The 14,141-nt window shown below is 48.4% G+C and overlaps 1 long non-coding RNA gene across 1 annotated transcript in view; it reads left to right on the forward strand.

The window, feature by feature from the left end:
- Positions 1-14,141, forward strand: part of LOC109456678 (uncharacterized) — a 116,720-nt gene that overhangs the window by 61,473 nt on the left and 41,106 nt on the right. The window contains exon 5 of the long non-coding RNA XR_012491314.2: positions 2,612-2,946. This is a non-coding gene — a long non-coding RNA (uncharacterized LOC109456678). The remainder of the gene's footprint in view (positions 1-2,611; positions 2,947-14,141) is intronic.

Below are 14,141 nucleotides of genomic sequence, written 5' to 3' on the forward strand. Positions count from 1 at the left end.
TAGCCGGTCTCTTCTCTTTGGCATTGTGACAATGGCGAATACAGCCCACCTTCCCTCTCTTTGCTGCCCACCTCCACTGATTTCTACACAACTTAAGATTCCCAAAGAGAGAAAGTAAATGTGCCATCCATCTAGAAGGCGTTGGGAGCCAGTCATTCACTTCTTTGGTGCAGAAATAGGTACATTACAATGGATGCTTGCACATTGCAGGGAAGCAATGGCTGATTTCAGGACAGGGTTCTGAATCTTGCAGCGACTCTCAGTTCTCTACCTCCACTTTTCATTCCTAGCTCATCCAGCTCTCCCTTCTCCCCTGAAGACTGCAAAGCACAGGACCTTGCGCAGCCAATGGAGGGTGAAGCCAACTCCATAGAATAGCTACTCCTCATTAACTAATTAGTTCCTCCAATGGTTTGACTTGTTCCTCTGTGCCAGGGACCAAACGAAGTGCTAGAGGTACAATGCAGGACAACAACGGACAAGTTCCTGTGCTCCAGAGTTTACAGTTTGGTGAGAGAGAGAAAGATGAGAGCTATATAATCACACCAAATGCATCCATAATGATACAGAGACCTAAGTGCGAGGAGGGAAAATAATAGTTCTACTGAGGACTTGACCTAGACTGGATGGTCAAGGAAGATTTCCCTGAAGACGTAAAAGTGAGCAGAGATCTGAAGCATGGATAGGAGGTGGGTGGTAGTAGGAGAATGTTCCAGAGAAAGGGAATGGAATATGCAAAGTCTTCGAGGGAAGTGGGAACTAAAGAAGGCCATAGGGTGAGATCATGGAAGTTGAAGGACCGCAGGGTTTGAGGCCGACTGGAGAGGCAGGTGCTGGCCAACTGGGTGGGGCCTTGCTGGTTAAGATAAAGATTTGGTTTCTTTTCTAAGAAAAGTGGGAAGCCGTCAGAGGGGATTTAGAAGGTGTGGGATCCAATTTGGTTTGTTTTTTGACAAGATTGTTCTGGCTGCTGTGAGGGGATTGACAGATGCCTGAGTGGATGTGGACAGACCGGTGAGGAGGCAAATGTGGTTGTCCAGGGAGAGGTAATGCTTGTGTGAACTCAATGGAGTAGTGGAGACGGGAGCAGAACATGGGCTTGGGAGTAACCTCAGCAGGTGAATTACAAATGTCCCATGCCCAGAGGGACTTGATCATTAATTTTGTCACCTTCTGCTCACCATAGCTACCACTATGGGTATTTTCCAAAACTAAGAAGGGTGAGTGGAATATTCCTTTCCATTAGGCAATCTGTAAGTCTTATTTCTCTTGCCTTTTAGCATCATTGTTTTTGTGTTGTTTTTCACCAACAAAATCACTGACCACTGTAAGGGTTAGTGTCATGTGTGAACTTGACTGGGCCATGCATGGAGTGCCCAGATAGTTGGTCAAACATTCTTTGGGGATGTGCCTCTGAGGGTGTTTTAGGATGAGATGAACATTTAAATTGGTAGACTGATTAGAGCAGATTGCCCTCCCTAATGAGGGTGGGCCTCATTCAATCAGTGAAAGGCCTGATGAGAACAAAAAGTTCATCATCCCTCTAGTAGAAGAGAATTCTTTGCTGCTTGACTATCTTTGAACTGGGACATTGACTTTTTTTTCTGCCTTTGGACTCAAACGGAAGCATTGGTTTTTCCTGGGCCTTGAGCCTGCTGGCTTTCAGATGGAAACTACACCATCCGCTCTCCTGGATCTCAGGCCTTCGGACTTGACCTGGAACTAAAAACCATTGGCTCTTCTGGGTCTCCAGATTGTTGACTGATCCTGCAGCTCTTGGAACATGCCAGCCTCCATGATCATATGTGTTAATTTTCTCTGAAGAACCCTGACTCATACACCCAATCCATGATTTGTGTTAGCATTGGGAAGACCCAATAACAGAGACAGAAACATGTATAAATGGCCACTCCTTGGGGCATGCAGGTGGGTTTGTAGTCTAGGTCTAACTGGTAAGAAACATCTAGGCTGTAGGAAACATTCTTGGAAGACTGACATACATTTTAACAAGCATGCAAAGGCATGATTTGTTTAAGGAAAGCCCAGTCGCTCACCGTGCCCAGAACCTTAGCCTTGGTGATGGCGCAGTGACTTGGCAGGGAGGGGTTGTTGCGAGATGAGAGTAGAAAGGCTTTGATAGATGGGATTTGGCAGCAGTAAGAAACGAAAAGAGGCTTTAGAGCAGAGGAGTGACATGCACTTTAGAAAGATCACTCTGGCTGCAATGAGAACGGACTAGCAAGGGTGAGGCTGAAAGCAGAGACAGGATTAGAAGCATGCCACCATAATCCCAGGGAGTGATGGCCTGCTTCTGGACTCAGGCCTGGGCATGGGGATGGAGAGGAGGGGCGGTGTGGGGAACACTTACGAGGTTGACGTGGCAGGGCATGGTGGCTGGTTGGATGTAGAGGGAGCTAGAGAAACAGGCTGGGAGAATCCCAAGGTTTCTGGCTTGAATGACGGCGAGGATGGTAATAATATGACAGTAGATTGTTATAATTAGTAAAGTCCCTGGTTTCTATGTTTTATAAAAGAAATCAGAAGGATGTTGTTGTCAATCATTTCCTACCCTCCCTCATTCTCTGTCCCTGGGAATTGTGTGTCTTTGCAGCTCCTGCCATCAAAAGATGGAGACTGTCTCCACATCCCTTGAATCTGGGCTGGCCTGTGACTGGCTGTGGCCAAGAGAAAGTGGTGGACGTGATAGTGTGCCAGGTCTGAGTCTAAGCTGTGGGCTGTGATGCTTTTCCAGATCCCTGCCCAGCCATCATGTGAACAAGGCTAGCCTGTTGGACGATGAGCTGAAACGAGCCATCCCAGCTGAGGCCATCTTAGACCAGCCAGTCTCCAGTGGACAAGCCGCTGACTGAAAATCCCTGTGTAAGCCCAGGCAAGAAAAGCTGCCCCGCTGAGGCCAGCCCACACTGCTATCCACAGAATCATGAGGTAAGTACATAACTGTTTTTTTGTTGTTTGTTGTTTGTTTGTTTTAAGATTTTTATCGGGGAAGGGAAACAGGACTTTATTGGGGAACAGTGTGTACTTCCAGGACTTTTTTTTTTTTCCCAAGTCAAGTTGTTGTCCTTTCAATCTTAGTCGTGGAGGGCGCAGCTCAGCTCCAGGTCCAGTTGCCGTTGCTAGCTGCAGGGGGCACAGCCCACCATCCCTTGCGGGAGTCCAACCGGCAACCTTGTGGTTGAGAGGATGCGCTCCAACCAACTGAGCCATCCGGGAGCTCAGTGGCAGCTCAGCTCAAGGTGCCGTGTTCAATCTTAGTTACAGGGGGCGGAGCCCACCATCCTTTGCGGGACTCGAGGAGTTGAACTGGCAACCTTGTGGTTGAGAGCCCACTGGCCCATGTGGGAATCGAACTGGCAGCCTTCAGAGTTAGGAGCACGGAGCTCCAACCACCTGATCCACTGGGCCGGCCCCATAACTGTTATTTTAAGCCACTAAGCTTTTGGGTGGCTTGTTAGACAGCAAAAGTAAAGTGGTATGGATATTTGTGAAACAGATGTAAAACTAAAATCAACCTGGGAGGTGTATGTTGTCATTATTGTGTGAGTGTAACTGAACTCTGTGGGGGCTGATGCAGGACTAAATTAGAATAAGAAAGTCTCTGGATTAGCCCCGTCATAAAGTTCTCGGAATATTTGCTTAATGAATCAGTCAGCGCACATTTTTCCAGAAAACTCGTTTTACGTTCTTGATGACCTTAGTTCTTATCCTTGTCACACTGTAGTTGTGCTATATTTGAAGACACATAGGGTGACCCACCATCCTGGTTTGTGAAGGACTCTCCTGGTTTTAGCACTGAAAGACCCACGACTTTGGAAACCTTTCTGTCCCAGATAAGCCAGGACGGTGGGTCGCCCTACATCTACATGTGGTTTTCCTGTTTGTAAGGCAGCTGTACACACTTTCACCCATTGTCTTCGGACAGTGAGTGGGCTTTACTGCCGCCCATTGTACAGTGACCCTGAGATCCAGCAAGTCTGAAGTGCCCGCTCAGGCTCACCCAGACAGAAGGCAGCAGCGAGAGGAGATGAATACCGGATACTCTCGCCGGAGCCTGTTTCTCCACTCCTGCTGCTTCGGGGACAGTTACACCAACACCCTATAATTGGGCCATGAAAGTGAGGGGCTGCATCTCAGACACACTCTGGCACTGCAAACATCTCTCCATTTCGATTATTTGCAAACACGTCCCAACACCAGGGGAGAGGAGCCTGTGGCTTAGTCTGTAGCTGACTCTATGTAGAGAGACCACTCAGGCCACTGCCAGCCCTCACCCAACCCTCCAAGACCAGCAGAGCTGCCACCTCAGCTGCCACCTCAGCTCTGGAAATGGCAATGCAGATGACACTTGGCTCCAGAGAAAGACCTCAGAAAAAGAATCCAGAAAAAGATGAGGCAAGGGAGGGGAAAAGAGACAGGAATAGAAAGCTGGCTTTCATCTCTTTCAGGAACCTTGTCGATTCTTTATCGTGAACTCTTTGTTTAAAAAAAAAAATCCATTTCTCAAACATTCAGATTTCCAAGCTGCCGGAAAATTTCCTCCTGTGATGAGATGCATTCAGAACAAAAACGTGCGGCCTGATTTGTCTTTCCCTGAAATCAAAGGCACTGTTCTAAAGAGGCTGCATTTGCCACACAAAGGTAGCAGATGTTTGCCAAGATTAGAGCTGCACGAGCATTCACACATTCAATCCTGGGAGCACTTTGGTTTTTGAAAAGAGAAACAGTTTTGCGTTCTTCTGTGATATGCGGAAGCTTCTGGAGTCACAGCTCAGGTGGGGTGTGGCTGAAAGCGAGTTTGCGAACTGGACCTGTCTGCAGGATGAGATTGGGTTGGAACACAGGGCAGGTAGGACAAGTCAAGTCAGCAAGGGCTCACTGAACAGCCAGTGTTTACCTAGAAGGATGATGTTAGGTCCCATAGGTGAGGATGCAGGGCTTTCGAGGAGCTGCAATCTTCATTCTTGCCCTCAAGGAGTTTCTAGTCGAATTTCTAGACTCACAGATTTACAAGTCTGATTCTAAAGCTGAACTCGATTGAACTTCCCAAACATATTTCCCTTCTCTCGTTCCCTCCAATCTCTTGTGCTGGAGATCCCACAGACTCCCAGATATCTTCCTTTCCCTCACCCCTGGAATATATCAGTCTCAGAATCCTGCATATTCTATCTCCAAAAATGGAGCTCAAAATCCATCCTCTTTTTCCATTTGCAACGTGCATTGGATCCCTTCTTCTCACCCCCGTCCATCAGAAACACCTCCCACACTGTTTGCCATGCTCTGCGCATGGGTCACACTGGAAGCTACAGGAGGTTAGATGAAGCTTTATTTTCCCCATAGTTAGCACAGGGCCTGACATGTATTTGGAGTTCATTAATTTTCTCGAATGAATGAAGATGTAAGGATATACATGGCGGGTCTTCCCTAACCATATCCCACCATGCCCTCAGACCACTATGTCTGTTGGCAGGCTTATTGTTTTTTTTAAACATGACGACTCATTCATTCTTCAAGATCGTGCCCATGTCACCTCCTCCAGGAAGTCTTTCCTGATACCCACATCCTGTGTGCTTTTTTAAATTCTTCCTCTGTGCTTTCGCAGCAGCCTGAGCTTGTGCACATCAGAAAAACATACTTCAGTGACTATATGTATCTGATTTCTTGTTTGTCTCTGCTGGGGAGGGCAAGTAAATTTAATTTCATAATTCTGTTCCGCCTGATGTTCCTGCCTGAAGCAGTGTTGAGCTGGGTTATGAGGATGCCTTTGCAGCATTATCTTCAGCTTGCTGGCTGGTGTGGTTTCTGGATCACCAAATGTGGTTGATGCAGAGAGGCTAAAGCTAACTGATCCCAAAACCCTCCTGGGGTCGGTGCGTGAAGCCATCCCTTAGCTTCTGTTCTGTTCCCCGTGCTATGTGGTTGTTAATAAAGAAAGTCCTCTTGAGTCACAGAGTACTCCATGCCAGGCGGATAATAGGCACAGGACACCATACTCTGATAATTATGGATGTAGACTTTGGATTCAGAAAGTTGGGGTGGGGTTGGAATTCCCACTCCATCACCTCTAGCCGTATGATGTGAAGCAACTCACTTGACTTCTCACAGCTCCCGTTTCCTTCAAAGGAACAGGAGCTTCATACTAAAAGTTGGCCTTTGTAGAGGCCCTCGTATGTGCAGGTGCTGTGTGAGTGTTTTGTGTTATCGCATCTACTCTTCACAGCCACAGTGAGGTAGGTGCCTTTGCAGCCCCACATGACAGACGGAATGGAGGCTCAGAGGGCTTGGGTGACGTGTCCAAGGTCATCCTCTGGAAAGGCTCCCAGATAGCCTGCCTCCATATGCAACCCTCTCAGCCATAACATTCATTAATCACTCATGGATAAAGACTTTTATAAGGGTTTCATAAGTTACTTTTTAAAATAAGGCCCTAAATGCTCCATAAGTGACAGCTTTAAAAAAAATACTTGAAGAAAACTTCATTGAGTCTGCACAATGGAAGGGCTTACGGTCCAAGAAAAAATAGTTCACTACTTCGAACACAACATATTTCCATTGTAAGGGTAATTTATTTTTATACTAGAAACATCACGGAAGGAAAAAATAGATTTCTTATAAAGAATATGAAAACGGACTGTCTTCCAAAGGAGGTGGCTTGACAAGGTTTTGAAGACAAAAGATTGGGACTTGAGAATTTTGAAGACCTCCTAGTAAAAGGAATAGGTAGACATTCTTAGAGATACAAGGACTCAAAACAGACTTACGCTAGCGACGCAAGACAAATCAACGCGAAGAATGTGAGGCTGGGGGGAAAACATGCAGTGCTTCCCGTTTGAAACCTGGACTCGGATTTTCATTCTGCCCCCTTGAGCTTAGCCCTCACTGCTTTTTTCAGCTTCTCTTCTGCTTCTGCGACTTCACCGAGACCAAGAAATATATTGCATTATAAGTTTGACCTGTTCCTTAATACCGGTTGTCATTTAAGTCAGTAAAATGGGGGTGCATAGACCCACACTGGGGAGTGGGCTTGCCCAGCTCCCACAAGGGGCATTGTGGGATGCATACTGAGTTCTCCCAGACACAGCTTCTGCCTGGCTTGGGAGTTCAGCCCACCCCAGCAGACCTGGGACTGACACACACACCTGTACCTGTGTCGCTCTTTCCCCTGGCTGCGTGCATTTTCTATGGCTTGGGACAAGGGCTACACCGGGAGGTCTACATAGGCCAGAGTGAGGTTGTGAGTCCTCACTCGAGAGTCCCTGCAAGGTGACACTACAGAGCAGAGGCCAAGCTTCCGAGGCCATGCCGGGCCCCAGAACCTCCCTGCCTGGCCCGTTTCTTTAGGGAAGTCTCTCAGATCCTTGGTTAGAAAACCAAAAGTGAGCAAATCTTCCTCTTTCAAGATAGCCCTGTCCATTGGCCAAAAGGCCAAGACAAAGGGAAAGACTGTGGCAGAAAGGGCCCTGACATGTAACACTCTTGCTTCTGGCCTCGCTTTTTTTAGCAAAGGAACTATTTCCCATGGTTTGGGGGAGAAGTCAGACTTTCCTGTTCCTCTTGGGCTGGGCATGAAGCAATCTTCAGCCCTGATGTTGACACCAGGTCAAACCCCAGACCTTCCCTCTGGGCTTGGCTCCTTTGTCTTCTAAGCTTTGACCTTTCCAATAAGAAAATGATCAACTGACCAGGGGTTGCATAGCAGCAAGAACTGAGCACGGCCTTAGCGTGAAGGGAGAAAAGCGAGGCGTCACGGCGGGAACCTTGACCCTGGGACAATTGACACAGCTTGACTTAGCCCAGCTCCATTGCACATTGCCTGCGAGGCCTTGGGCAAGTTACTGAGTCTCTCTGAGTCTCAGTCTCCCCACCAGGAAAGTTGGGAAATTGTACTCTCTGCATCAAGGGGTTGTTTAATAGGAAAAAAATGAGAAAATCTGTGTAGAGGCCTTAGGGTAGGGCATAGATATTAGTCACTCTCAAGGTTATTGAAGGTTACACCTGAGTCTCTAGTGTGAACAATCACCTGAACACACGGTATTCGTGAGTAAGGATTGTGCACCTAGAGCGGGAGGGCTCTGGATTCAATGAGAACTGAGTTTGAATCCCAGCTCCCCCACTTACCAGTAAGCAGTGTAAACTTGGAAAAATTAATTCTCTTCGTTGAGCTTGATTTCTCATCTCCTGCTTTCCTTGCATGGTTCTTGTTGACGGGTGGTGGTAGGGAGATTAAGTGAAATAACGCACGTGTGTGCCAGGCACATGGCGACGTGTAATAAAGGTTCCCATCATCACTCAGGAATCAAGTCAAATCCGTTCAGTGAATGGCCTGAACCTTTGCAGGTCTGACGACCATCAAATATGCAAAGAAAGGTCAGGCCTCTGACCTCATAAGCTTAGTGGAGAAAATCTAATGGAAAAATTAAGGTCAAAGTGTCTTTCTTGGTTTGATCATTCACTTTTTCGTACTCCCCATGCCTGGCACACTGCCTGGCTTATTTTAAGCCCTCACTACCGATTTATTGAATTAAAGAAAGCTTTGGTGATGCCAACAGAGTTTTGTACAGACAGGGCTGGCTCTGTGGGTGGGGCCCCATGCTTAGCTAGGACCGTGCTTGGAAGGGCCTGTGTTGGTTTAGTGCTCTGTGGTTGCCATCTTGAAACTCTTGATGCTTCGTGAAAAGGAGCTTTTCATTTCCATTTTGCACTCGGCCCCACAAATGACATAGCAGGTCTGGTGTATAGGCAAATACACGTAGAAGAAAATCCAAGCTCCTTATGTTGACTTGGCAGCTGCCACGTGACCTGCCCCTGCTGCCTTGCTGACCTCTGGGCCATGCTCCACCTTGCTTCCTGAACTCCAGATAGCCAGGTCATTCCTTTAAGAGGCCCCGCCCTTCATCCCTCTCCAGCTCATCCTATGGTTGGCTCCTGTCATCTTTCCTGTCTCAGCTCCTAAGTCACCTCCACAGAGAGGCCCGCCCTGACCACCCTCCCGGCCACTCTCTGTCTTATTTGCTTGATTTACACTCTTTTTGGCCCCTGACGCTTTTCCTGAAATTAGCTTGTTTGCTTATTTGTTGACTTGCTTATTTTCTGTTTCCTCCAATCGTGTCAACTTGATGAAGGCAGCAATCTTCCTGTCTTGTTCCTTACCTTCTTCCCAAAGCATTGCACAGCTCTTGGTGCACACACAGTGGGTGCACAGTAAGTGAGTATGGACAGAGGAATGAAAGGAATTGGCAGTGTTGGATTTTTGTCTCAAAAGGCTGATCTCCTAGCACTCTCTCGGATGGAAAGGTGTGAGAGCTGAGTTGGCACCATACACCATTGGTGGGGTAAGAATGGCTGCGGGGGCATCCACAGTCTCTGCAGTTGAGCAAGTGGCCACCATTGCCGTATTCTCCTGGCAACAGGCTGGTCCACTGGGCCACATCCCTGCAATGGGAATCCCTTTTGTACCTGGGACTCAGAAAGGTCTGAAAAGCTGGTGTGAACCAAGAGAAGGGAATCAGAGATTAATAGCAATGGGAACATTGGATTAGAGGCCATTTAACACAATGCCCCATTTAACAGATAAGAATATTGAGGCCCAGAGAGAGAAAGAAATGTATTCTGTAGCAATAATAATAGCAAAACCTGAAACAAAGCAAAGCAAAGCAAACCAACCAACCAAACAAACAAAGAAACAAAAAACAAACAAATAAAACCACAGTGAGAAGCAGTATAACACACAAGTATGATACTAAATAAGTGAATATTTATAAGGTGCTTAGGACAATTCTTGGCACAAAGAAAATGCTATATAAGTGCTTTACAAATTAAAACTCTTTTGCTGTTCTTGGACATTTGCAAGCCCGTTACTTGTATCATTTCATTCAACCGTCCCAGCAACCTATAATGATTTATTCCCATTTTATAGATGAGGAGATAAAGGCCCAAGCTAGAGAGTGGCAGAGCTGGGATGTGACCCGGGTTCTTAACCACCACCTTGGATTGCAGTAATGGGCAGAACTGGCCTGGCCTCTCTGTGCTCTTTGCCAGTGCCAGACAGGGGACTGGTCTGAGTGGGAAATGTCTCTGATTCACATTTGCTCTGCTGGGAAGATGCCTTACTCATTGGCTCATTCATGCTGCAAGCATCCTCTGCCATCTCTCCTGCGCAGAGTGGCATGTTGGGCACGGCAGACAGACAAGTGACGTCAGGCGTCTTCTGTGCATGGGGGCAGTAGGCTCCCAGGCTGGAGAGCCAATGGGCATGAGCTCACTAAGTGTGCTGTTCTCCCTGGGGTCCTTGCCGACCCCTTTGTGGAGGGTACAGCCTGCACAGGGATCACAAAGGGCTGCGATCCCAGACATACCAGAGTAGACCAGGCCTGTTCAGCTTTCCCCTACAAGTCCCACATGGAGGGCTGTGATGGAGAACTCTGCTCACTCCTGATATGTCTGAAAGCCCCAGCCACCCAAGGCCCACTGAGCTATAGGGAGGAGGTACAATAAAACCCCCCCAGAGGCCATGCCTGGAACACCCCAAGACTTTCAGCAATGATTCCAGATTCATGTCTCCTCCTACAGCCTGCCTTCTTCTGCCTGGAACCTCTGGGCCTGGTTTGCTCCCCACACCCTTGTTGGGAGCACCTCGACAAGCCCAGTGGGATCTAATGTGGGTGTTCCCTCTGTAGTCCAGAGCAGAGGTGCCCAACCCTATGACGTCCATCGACTTCATTTTCCCATTCATTCATGCATTCATGCATTTATACATTCATTCAACAAATATTTATTGAATTTCTATTGTGGACTAGGCATTGCGCTGGGCTCTGAGGACACAACTGAAATAAATCAGTCATGGTCCCACCCTCCTGGATCCCACATTCTAGAGGGCTAGCATAAATCGAGTAAAGCAAAGGGAAACCTAATTGCACATCTTAAAAGGTGCAGAGAGGGAAAGGACATGGGACTATCTAGTGGTTCTAGAGCTGACTCAGGTTTGTGAGCTGGTTGTTAAACACAGCCATTATGAAAAACTGCATTATATAAATATACAGTTGAATAAATTATATTAAAATAGAAGAAAAAGCCAGATGCATCACTTCTTAATTATTTTACTATTATCTATACTCTTGAAGTTGTTTGCTTCTGTTGTATCCATGGAAATACTCTATAACGATATGTCACTGCTTCTCTTCCCGACTCCACAATCGGTGACCTTATGCTGTTAGCTTGACAATGACCTTGGTGGGAGCCTTTGTGCTCTGTAGACTTGCCAACACAACAAGTCAGGGCTCTCGTTTTTCACTGAAAGCTGGTTGCTAAACATTTCGCAGTGCACCACTGGGGCATGAGCAGAATTAACAGAGGAGTTGGACTTCGGGTCGGGTGGTCAGGGGAGAGCTCTCTAACGGGAGATTCTTGTGCTGAGACCGGAAGGGCAAGAAGGAGTTGACCATGTGACCATGTACCTGGAGTGTTTGCAGAAGGAAGAGCAAACGCTAAAGCTTGAGGTGTGTCTGCTTCTGGGAACGGAGAGGAGACCAATATGGCTGTTGACTAGTACAGGCAGTTCCAGCCTGAAGAGTGAGAGGAGAGGGGAGAGATGGGAGGTAGGAAAAGTACACCGCCGCCAGGCTACACTGTCCCCATGGCCATAGGAGGGAGTTTGCATTTATTTGACGTGCAGGGGAAACTGAGGCAGGTGCCTGGGTGTCCACTCAGATTCCAGGACAGCCTGGCCTGAGGTCCACCTCCAGGGCACTGCAGGTAAGTCAGTTCTCACTCTGCCCCAGGACTTTCTCCAGAACCATGGGGGGCAGGGGGCAGGGAATGAACTCTCCTGGGGGCTGCCTTCAAGCAGAAGGAATAGAAAGGATAACGGTTCCAGCCTCCTGTTGTGCAGAGGGGAACTTCTGGGAGGACTTCTGCACACTTCTCGGAGGTCTTGATGCTCCCAGGCAGGCTTCATTGCCCACCGCAGTGACCTCAGCAATGTCCCCTTTGATTGCTTTTCCCTGTGTCCTGCCTCCCTATTCCTTCTCCTCTCTCTGGCTTCCTGGGCTCACCTCCCAAATCAACTACCTGCACCAAAGTCCTTGCCTTGGGGTCTGCTTTGGGGGGACTCCAAACTGAAAGGAGTTATACGGGGTTGATGTGAACACAGGGAGTGCAGAATGAGCCGACTGGGAATAGGTGGGAGGGGCCACTTTTGTCCCCTTGGCTTCTTCTAGGCACGCGGGGGCCCTGGGTTCCTCCTTCAGGGTCTCCTCAGCCCCGGTTGTGGAATCAGCCCTAGTTAGGGACCTGCTAGTCTCTGTTCTGAGGCCTGAGTGTGTTGGCCAGGAGGTAAATCAAACCCAGTGGGGACACGCCAGAGGCCTCCCTGTGTTTGTCCACACTCCCAGTACCCACCCCTCTGTGGTGGCCTGCGGTCAGCCTCAGGCCCATTCCCCTAGGCTGTCCCCTCACCTGCTGGCTTCTGTCTCCTGAGATTGTCCTCATTCTCTCCTCTCACCTGGTCTTGCCAAAGTCTGCCGCCTGGGTCTGAGGGTGTGGCGAGAGCTCTGAGAGTCCCCACATGGTGGCATGGCTGGTTCCCAGCACTGACCATGTACATGAATAAGGCTGGGCCACACAGACCCTGTAGGACCCTCAGGTCCCCTGCTCCAGGGAGCTAGCGCCACCCTATTGGCCCAACCTGGGTCAAATAGGACACCCAGCATTGTCTCTTTCTCAGTTTGCCCAGTTCAGCACGGGTTATCAGCAGCATCTCACTCACTTAGCTAGATGGGTTTCAAGACACGCTTCTACTGTAGTGAGGGGGTCCGGCACTGAGCAACTGGTTGTGGGTGTCATAATTGTCTTGTGGGCACAGAGTGGCCTCCATACATCCCTACTTGGACCTCCAAAGGCACTTCCTTCTAACGCCCCTCCACGTTTTACCCCCGGTGCAGGCCAGCCTTCAGGATACACATGGGCCAAGGCCGTGGACCCCACGCCTTCCAGGACTCCTTCCCTGGCTCCATGGCTGGGAAAGCAGCCCATTCTCCCTCCCTGTGCCCTGGAGGCCTGGCTCCCTTCCCCACCATCAGCCCCTCCTGCAGCTCCCTTCTGAAGCTCTCTAGAACATTCTGACTCATCCTCTGACTCAGGTGGAGTCTATTTCTGTTCCCACGTCCCGCTCCCTGATGTGCTGGAGATCACAGCTGTCACTTCTGGCTTAGTATTGGGAAGGGAAAATGGTGTTCCTGTATGTGCTTGCGTTTGTGTGTGTGTGCGTGTGCCTACAGAGGTGGGGGATCTCCTCCCCCTTGGAGCTGGGGAGGGTGCTTCTCCTATTTGGTCCCCACTTATATCCCCTAAAGCCCTCAAGAGCAGACAGCATCCCCTGAGACACCAGGAGGGGTGCGTGGACTGAGTAGTCATGACAAATCTCACCTTGGTCTTTTTCAAGATGACCAGATTATCGAAAGTGATTTTTAGCAAAGGAAGTCCACGTTGACAACTCCATCCACCAAACTCTGAATCTCAGAAACTCCACATAGTAGAGCTGGCTGGAACCTAGGGGCCAAAGGCAATCACCCGTGTGATACTTTGGGCTTGAAAGAGACCCAGATTGGTTAAGAACCATATCCAAAATTACCCAGCAAGCAAGTGGCCACGCTGGCTTTGGATCCTAATTAATTCATGCCTTCAGTTGATGTCAGATAGTTTCCTGTTCTCTTTCCTTCTTGCTCTCAGGCAGAATCCCCCACTTCCACGCCCTGCCTTCTGTTAGGCCTGCACTCTCCAGTAGGATGGCCACCAGCCATAGGTGGCTGTTGAACACTAGAAACATGGAGAGTCTGAACTGAGACGTGCTGTTAGGTGGGAAATGCACACCGGATGTCGAAGATCCAGTATAACAAAAAAAGGGAAATTTCTCATTAATAATTTTTTATATTAATTGCAGGTTGAAATGGTACTATTTTAGACATATGGGGTTAAATAAAACATGACTAAAATTAATTTCACCCATTTTTTTTTTTAAACCTACCTACTAGAAAATTTGAAATTACATATGTAATGGCTCATGCTTGTGGCTCCTTGTTTCTATTGGGGAGGACCAGCCCTTGGGCCGCATCTGGCCCAGTGTCTAT

Source organism: Rhinolophus sinicus, chromosome 13, assembly GCF_057876585.1.
Source record: "Rhinolophus sinicus isolate RSI-liver-muscle chromosome 13, RSI-T2T, whole genome shotgun sequence".
Lineage (NCBI taxonomy): Eukaryota > Metazoa > Chordata > Mammalia > Chiroptera > Rhinolophidae > Rhinolophus > Rhinolophus sinicus.